The sequence below is a fragment of the Colossoma macropomum genome, unplaced genomic scaffold (genome assembly GCF_904425465.1).
Source record: "Colossoma macropomum unplaced genomic scaffold, Colossoma_macropomum, whole genome shotgun sequence".
Taxonomy (NCBI): Eukaryota; Metazoa; Chordata; class Actinopteri; order Characiformes; family Serrasalmidae; genus Colossoma; species Colossoma macropomum.
This window is the reverse complement of record NW_023494802.1, coordinates 8,395,182-8,404,946: the sequence shown is the minus strand read 5'-3', so window position 1 is coordinate 8,404,946 and position 9,765 is coordinate 8,395,182.

Genomic DNA, 9,765 nt, shown 5'->3' with positions numbered 1-9,765 from the left:
AAAGAAACACTATCAATGCCTGTTTATTAACTATTTATAAATCAGAGCAGGGCATGTAGCAACCATGCTTATACGATCAACTCTAAAGAGGACCTCAATTAACAAACACTAAAGTTCATGCCAAAGCCTGCGTAGACTGATAAATCAGCATGATGAGTCAGTTACTCATCTCAGTGTTAATGAAATCCTTTGAGGGATGATCAAACTAAGAATCTCCTCAGTAGTGGACATGAGAGTAATAAGTTTAGCATTGGTGTTGTACTGGACTCCTGCTTGGGGATTGTGGGAGCAAAATACTTTAATACTATACTTTAAAAATACTTTAACTTACCGGGTGATGTAAAAGTTCTGAAATAAAATGTTTTTCTAAATACTGCAAATGCTTATTTTTGCCTGCTCTGCTTGTCTTGTATTGCTATGCGTATCACTCAATGAATGAGTGTTGGCAGCCAGGTGAAGGTTGATGGCTAAATTGCAGACTAGGAACACATAAATCACATAAGAAAGCATTAAATAAAATGTACATTAGCTTAGCTGATCATTCCTTTTTTCTGAGTGTATTTTGTACATCTCGTATGTAGATTTTATCCTTTTTATGTTAGAAATAAAGCAGGTTCTTTAAGATGGATGAGGGCAGTGAGTGAAATGGAATAATTCACAAACCAGTATTCATGATTATCTGTGTCTATCTGGGGCACCAAGTCAAGTACGTAACGGCAAATTTGACTAATCCTGTTCTTCGTGCATAATAAATTCCCACAACAGTGCCAATGCAAGAAAACACAGCTGCTGCAGATTCGGGATCCATCCTTATGCACTGAGGTGATCCACATTTACAGTCAGAGGTAAGTGTAAGCTAACGAGCGGCGTGTACAGCGCAGTGAAACTTATGAGGTATGATGGTTCTGTAGAGTGTCCTGAATGCAATGCCTGTTCCTTTATGGTTGAAGTGCTGCCCAAAGACAGAGGTGCCTTTGAGTTAGACAGCTGCCTCCAGAATGGAAAACATTAAGTATGGCTCTGTGTTGAGCTGCTAGTGAGCACTGAGGAGTGAAAGGGGAGGGGTCAGAGCCCCCTGCTGTGAAAACAGTTCACACCTCTCCACAAAGTCAGCCGTACTGAGATAAAACACCACAACTGCAGCTTTCCTCATATCAAAAACCATGTACAACTGTCACAATTCACTTTTATTAATGTTGACATGCTCGTTTACTATTTATATGTTTATCAAGATGAAAATCCAGTTCGCTTCAGGTTTTCATATACATTTCCATTAAAATTTGTTCCATCAACATAAAAAAAGAAAACGCATGGTTAAACTGAGGAACCTCAAAAACAGATTTTGCAAATTGCATTTTATAGCTGCTGTGAAAAAGGACTAATGCAAATCTAAAGATACCCATAAAGATACCCCACACTGTCAGAAACAGGAGTCAACCAAATATGTTTGCAAGTGACAGGAGTGCAATAAAAGAATGAATATTTTGTTCTGAGTGTGGTGGGAAATAAATCTGATCACTCACTGCATGCTTCTAAATTGGTCTTTTCATGCTCCATGCACGATTGGACAAGCTTTACAGCACAAAAACTTTATTAAATTAAATGAGAAACTCATTGTTTTTGTTAAAATATGTAAATTTAGAGTGCATAACTAATTAGAAATGTTTTGTTTGTATGCAACTAATCACAGTGAAAGATCACACTGCTGCATTCATGACAACCAGGAACTCAGAATGTTCCAACACAGAAGTTCCTACTTCCCATCCCAAAAATGGATGCTCACAGTGCTTGTTTAGCTGCTGTTATTATACCCTGCTGTTACTAAAGGTGCCATAGAATGGAAAACATTGGCAAATTTACCTTGGCAAAGTTGACTAAGGAGGGTTCATGTATGAATCTGAAATACTGTGAAATACTGCTGTCTTCTCCTTCAAACACAAATCCAGCATTTGTAAAAGGAGGCAGTAAAACATCACATAACAGTTGACTCACTGACAAAACTTACATACAGCAGAACACGTTCTAACCCATCAAAACAATGACAACAGAGCAACAACAATGAAAATGGCAGACTCTGTGCAGACACTTACAGTTTTAGGCTGTGAAGTTGATGTCAGCACTGTGTAGGAACCAAGCTTTCAGCAGGCATGGATGAAATGTATCATTCAACGAAGCTTTCTATTTGCTTCTTGATATAATGTTCTGTTCCACCTTAAATGCTACAGCTTGTACAGATGCCAGAACGTATCTGTGGCACCATTTAAGACGGAATGGAAAATTCACAAAACAGCCAACCTCAGCTCCCTCATCTTTAACAGGATCCCGGACAACTTTAATTCAAAGTTGTTAGTTTGCTCTGCACGTTTCACTCTGAACAGTTTCTCGAACCTTGGACAACATCGAGCAGCTTCGCTCAGCACTTGACACTGAAGCGAGGGGCAGTTCCAGCTTTATTAGCATCACAACCCCAACAGCAACCTGTAAGTAGCAGCCATGATTTGGGATTTTATCCACTTTTTGATGGTTGAAGCCAGAACATCTTACATTGAAAGTTTCATAGTGAGCTATCAACTTTAATTACTGTGTTACTGTCAAGATCAAAAGCAAGTTGTTAGTATAGGTAAAGTTAGATACTAGCAAAGTCCAAGTAACTAGCATAGCTAACTATATGACGACCTAACTTATTTACACAGAGGCTTATTTTATTTTTCTGCCTGTGTCTATTTCGACATGTTGCTTCTGTGTGAGCCATCACGGTGCCCCACTCTAAACCAGCAAATCAAAGCACAGCTCCTCACCTACAGTACAGTATCAAATTATATATATATTATATACTATAGTATAGTAACAAATTATTTATGAGCCCACCACAAAAAGGGGAAACAGCTTGTTTCATTCTAGGGCCAAATAATTTGGGCATCATTTGCATCATTTTTTGCAACAACCAAAATCACATACCATCCATGTAGACATCAGAGAACAATTTAAAATACTGAATAAATGCATTCTATGGCACCTTTAAGTATCTACTGAAAGTCCTCAACAGAGTGGGATTTAGTATTAACACTAGGGCTGGGTTTAGGGCCAGGGTTAAGGCTGCGTTTAGGTGTTTACGATGAAATTAAGGTTAGAGTTAGGGGAAGTTTAGGGGAGTTCAATAAATATTTAGATATTTTGGGGAGAAAAACCTTGATCAAAAGTACATGATAGTACTAGTTCAATCAAAAATGTTGTGCAGAACAAATTAACCTTCCAATTATGCAAATCTTCTGTATTTAGCAATATAAAACAGACACAATATAAAATACAAACACAATATCAAACACAAACAATATCATACCCAAGCACAGAGACTATGTTTCTGGATGGAACATGCTCCAACTTCAAGAAGCTTAAGAAGAATTTGAACTGGTTAAATTGTTATTAATACCAGTAAATGATTAAATGTGACATGTAAAAAAATCTAATTGTAATATGTCAAAAATAAACTCCTAACTTTAACTAGTTTAACCCCTCAAAAGGCCTAGGCCCACTGACAGGCCTAAAGGTTTATTACACGCTTCTATAACAATAGAATAGCTCAACTTGTTTGCATTGAAGCCTTAGTATGAAATAAGGCTGGGATTTTAAGGGGTTAAATTATATAATTTCTTTTTACTTGTGAAAACTAAATTACTACATGTTAGGAATTAAAATTATAATATAAAAATAGTTTCTACCCTTTAAATGAATTGAGAAAAGACTTAAACTCTTATAAGTGAACTGGAATTTTACATACTAAAATATAATTCCTACTAGTGAAATTTAAAAGTTTAATGTCAGAATTTGCTTTTTTACAATGAAAATGTCACTTGTTTTTAATTACATATTTAATTAACACTTTTTAATGTCCAAATTGAATTTCAGACATGAAGAACCTGGATTAAAAGCTAAAACGGCCTGCTATACAGAAGGGAAACCAGCTGGCGGATTTTGGACTGAGGTCCGACACACAAGAACGTGTCATGTGTAGGAGTCACGGGGTAATGGCACAGGAAGACTACGTCCCGTGTCCCCTTATAGACTCATCATAAGGCCTCCTTCCCTCCTCCTGATGTGGCCCCCGCTGCACTGGGCTGGGTCTCTATGGTTACAGGCGTCCTGCACCCCTTCTTCATGCCCGTGACATCTAATTTTCTCTGGGATCGGCTCAGTGAGGAGAGTGAAGCAGGATAATGATATGCTTTTAGCCAGCGCTGACTAGCAAAACAATCACGGCCCAACACACCAGGCATCATTAGTGCCTGCATGAGTATTTATTACTTCCACAACTGGTCACCTGTTCAGCTCTTCAGACACAGTTTTTCACAGACATGCTCACAGACGTGATCCCTTCATTTGATCATATGGCAACTAGATATCACGCATTTCAGCTTAACAGCCAGATGGAATACAACACAACAGCTGAACCTGTATTTGTTTGAAATTGATAGTCTTGAAAATAAAGGTGCTAAAAAGGGCTCTTTTGGGGCGATGCTATAAAAAACCCAGTTTTGTTCCCTAAAGAACCTTTCTATAGATGGTTCTATAAAGATCAATTTTGCAAAGGCCACTTTTTTTCCTGAAGAACTTTTCAACTGAGGGTTTGTTATAGAACATTTTTTGCTTCTAAAAGAACCTTTCAATGGATGTTCTTTAAATTGGAACATTTTAATTGATGGTTTATTAAAGTACTGTTTTTGTAAAGAACCACTTTTTATTCCCTATGGAACAGTTCAATAAATGGTTCTATAAAGATCAATTTTGTAAAGACCACTTTTGTTCCCTAAATGGGAACACTTCAATGAATGGTTAATTAAAGAACCACTTTTTGTTGCCTAAAGAATGTTTCAACTGACTTCTTTGAAGAACTACTGTTGAAAATGAGATGTGCAGAAAGAAAAACCTTGAGTTAAAGAACCTGCACATATTGTAAAGGTTCTATACCAGTGAAACATTTTCACCTAGAGCCAAGCCAAGAACCATCTAGGAACTCTTGTTTTTAAGAGTGAATGGCAGTCTGTGTAAGTTCACTGTTGATCATTTGTAGTTTTAGATGAATATTTTATGTAGTGTGAGAGAAAATGTTATAACCGAAAGCTTTGCTCACAAATGACACAGAGATGACACTTTGCAGAAACAGTCCATAGCCATACTTATTGTCTCACATTGTGTATCACATAGTTCACAGTAGGTTTTCAAACTATCACTTCTGATAGTTCATAAAGCAGCATCATATTCATGTATAATTCATTAAAAGCAAAAGCAAAAAAAGTATGACACGCTTGAGTTAGGTCGACTCTTAATGTCACTCTGACATGCCATCAGCTTCCCACTCACTTATTACACACAAGCCAGAGCATCCTAAAATACTGTAAGGACATGCTGTTTTGTGAAGGAGAACGAATGTTTTTGCACAATGACTCAGATATATCAAATACAGCAGATATGGATATGGTCACTTATAGCTGCTTTTCCCCACAGATGACATTTCATTATTTCTCCCACTTTGTCACTACCTTTTCCATTTGTTTTCAAAAGCCTTAACTCCTCACCCTTACATTTGTACAGTGCGTCCAACTCCACCTGCCTTCAAATGTCACCTGAAACAAATCAGGCGTGACAGACTATGATAGATAAGGCCGCTCTGGGCAACAGATTCCCATTGTTACACCTAATGCAGTGAGAGTAGCCTTAGATGAACTGGGTGGCATGAATCTACTATATGCTACACTATATGTCCAAAAGTACTGTAGCGTCAACAAGTAAGGACCAGTGGGCATTTTAAACCAATGGAAATTCTCTTTTCTAGTTCACTTACACAAGCACCATTTAAATTGTTTTTAACTTGCCTCCACCCACATCGACTCACTACAAGGATGTGTGTCACACCTATGTTTCACAAGTGGCTGTGAGTAACACAGGTGAGGAGCGGATTATTCAAACGGAACGAATTCACACTTGGCAGGTTAGTCTCAGTGAGCTAATCAGCTAGCCATGAAAACTTTGTAATGCAAAAACATTTTTTAAGATATTTGAGCATAGTGTATATAATGTGTGTGTGTAATTGCTTTGTATGGCTATAAACTTGGAGGAAAACTGCAGTGTAGTGCCCTTTCCTTTTTGCCATGTAGCCTTTAGCATGCAATCAAGCCAACTAGTATAGGAAAATGATAAAGTTGTATCAACAGTGATGTATAACAGGTGGAGTATTCTGTAACCTAAAGCCCAGCAAATTGAATGCTATGGTTTTGAAATGGTAAGCATTTTAAAGTAGTTTATTGCTATAGATTGCAAACAGCTTGGTAAAATGATTTCTGGGCAAATTCCGCTGCTGAAGTCAACACTGGTGTTTGCTCAAACCCTCGCCCCCCCTGAGGGTTAATCTAACACCCTAATAAAGCACTTTTTTAGAGGTAATAATGTAATGGAACAGCCCTTAAGATGACGCTGGGGGTTCCCCCAAGGGGAAATGAAAAGGCCAATTTGATGAGGGGCTTGTTAAAACTGTTACTGAAACAGAGTTAGAGCAGCTGAACATGTGTTTGGTGGTTAGCTAGAAGACTGGCCTACCCAGGAAACAGCAGGAATATGATATTTTCAGCTACTCTTGAATAGCATGTGAACAGTATGATAGTTAAACACTCGTAGACTCGATGGCTAGTTCAACAGACTTACATAGCTCACTGTAGTGCATGAAGTAAACACTATCAAGGCTTCTTTTGGCTAGAACACTTCTAGACCATTATAGAGTTATGTACAGATTTATGGGGTATGCAAATGAACTTAACACATCACTTACATATCATAGCATTGGGCCGTGGAGAAGTGGAACTGTGTTCTCTGGAGTGATGGAGCTCTATCCAATACTTTTGAGACAGCTGGAGTGGAGTTTGTGATCCAGAAATGTCATCCTGACCTTACTAATGATCTCATTGATAGCGGGAATCCTGAACCCAATGTTCCATCTTCTAGTGCGAAGCCTTTCAAAAAGGAAAGAGGTTGATACTTCAGCAAAGAAGAGACAAAGTCCATATTTGTAACCTTGTTTTTAGAAGAAATGCTACATAAGCAGGTGTCTTCAAACCTCTGGACGTATAGTGCAGTTATTCAGGGCTATACCATCAGCCAGCTCCCGCCAGAAGATGAATACAAAAAGTCTATCAAGAGCTGGGGGGCCATGTCTTTCGATTTACACCCCAGCTCCATTGCCTCAAAGCGCATTACATCTGACAACAAATCAGAAGAAAACAAATGCCCAATCTTTTAAAAATGTAACTGTGTGTCCTTTTGACGTCCTTCGCCATCACCTTCCATTTGTCACCTATGAGGTAATTTCCTCTCACTTACACAGTGATATTGGGGTTGGGGAGAACACAAGCATCATAATAAATGAGCCGCCTCTGGTCATGCCCTGCCTTTTCACACATTTTCCTTCAAGGAAAAGGTTTCAAAAATGAGGTGTGAATTTTTGCTGCCTCGAATTTACACAAGGCCAAAATAAGAGCGCTTGGCATTTGCTCATCTAGAAGAACATACTGTGTGTGTGAGCTAAATAGGAAAAGACACGGAGGGGAAGCTTGACACCTGAGGAGCTGTTTAAACAGTTCTCACTGTTTCTGACAGCCATTTGAAGAGGATTCTGAACTCTGTTACTGTCACTGTTCAAACGAAATGAGCAGGGAACTGACCTGACCTACATGTGACATATGACAGTTAGAATGAGAAACGTTCTGGTTTAACTACAGTATATAAGTATATTTATATATAAAAGTACATTTCACACTGGAAATATGTTGTAAATACATATGCACCTTTATATACTGTTGCTATGTGTACACAACCTTTTATGTCCATAAATGAATGAATGAGATGGGGTGGCGGTGGGAATAGCGAATGCTTTTTTCACGGGAACGGAAAGCGAGGATGTGAATTTATAAGGTGTTATATTGGAAGAAGAAGGGGTTTCAGACATGTTCCTCCCCCAAACATATATTATAACATAACCACATATATAATGGTAAATATGGTAAATATATCTGTACCATTCTAAATTATCAATGTTTTTTCCTTCTTTTGTAAACTTTTTCAAAATTATTTTGAGACTGTGCAAAAGTCATAGGCCAAAAGTCCTGTCAAAATGGCCAGTGAGTACCAGTGACCCAAAACGACAAAGATGGCTTAATAACAAGATATTATATCACAATGTTTCCGTACTTAATACTTTTCTGGGGTGGACAGTCCATTATTCTAAGAACAGATTTTCAAATTTTCTTGGCAGCTATTTTTTCATTCCTTCACTGTAAACATTCATAAGCATTACTTAATTACTTACTTAAAATAGACATAATAAACATATATGTAACGTTACGTACATTTAACTTATCATTGCTGTTGGAACAAAACTTATATCTTAAATTGTTTAGCATTTGTAATTTTCTAAAATGACAAGACAACAGAAATGCTACAAAAAAAGCATGTAGCTTTTTTGAGTTTTATCGAGCACCACTAGAGTTGGTTCCACTGTTATTGAATAGTACTGAATGATGGTGATAATGGTGCGCTGCATTGCCATTCTCAAGGCACCAGGCACATCTCTGTCCTCTGTACTTCATTCATTCCTACAGATGGTCTATGTCAGAGGTCGGCAACCTGAATGTTAAGAAGAGCCATTTTGTCCTTTTAATAAAAATCAAACCACCTTGGAAGCCACAACATTGTATGTCTGTTTTACCATCATGGCTGTAAATAAGTCTCAGTATGTGCTGATGTTCTAGTATAGGATAAAAAATATAATAAAAATACTCTGCTCTGCTTTAAGGTTTAAGTCAGCTAAAGCCACTTTCCTCGCATCTCCGGCAAGAAATTTTTCCACAAAAGTGGAATTGTTTCTTGTAAAATGTCTCTCAACATTTGATTTTACAAAGCTGAAGTCAGCGCCTCATTCGCCAGCTTCTTGTTAGAATTTTCCCGTTCCACCTTCAAACGGTGCCTGAGGCGCCAGAATGTAACTGCTGCAGCATTTAAGGTGGAATGGGAAAATTCGAATAAGAAGCTGAATGAGAAGCTGCCTTCAGCTTTGTGACTTTTTAGTGTTTGTCAGTTTCTCATTGCAGATTAAACATATCAGGAAACCAGCTGAGTGATTATAAATGCAAATAAATCCCTTTGTCTCCAAATCGTCGATGTTCATCTGAAATCTTTCTCTTTGCCTTTTCATTAGCTACTAGCTAGGCGAGACTATTGTTTGCGTTGCTACAGTGACCAGCAGTCTGCACGTCAGTCTTCAGGGTTAAAGGGTGAATTAGCAGTCATACATTAACTTCAGTGTTTAAGACCATTTTTTTGGTAAAACTGTTAAAACGATTAGCAGAGCTTTATTTTACTGCAAAGAAAGATTATTTTATTTCTAGCTAAATATCTATTTCTGCTGTAGAGCTGCAACAGGGCAGTAAAAAAGCCGCATGGGGCTCTGGAGCCGCATGTTGCCGACCCCTGGTCCATCTAAACTGTAACTGAGTCTTTTTGGGTAGAGGTAGGAAGTGACAATCACTCATAGCATCAGTGTAAAAAACACGTTTACCTGAAGTTCAAGAACAAAACCGATCAAGCTAAAGTTTAGGTCTCTATGTGGGTCACTAACTTTCATACTGCATTCTGCTTGCATGGTAACTGAATCATGAGAATATTTTTCAAAATACTACCGTTTAGAAATATTTATTTTGACGAAATTATTCCGCATAAGCT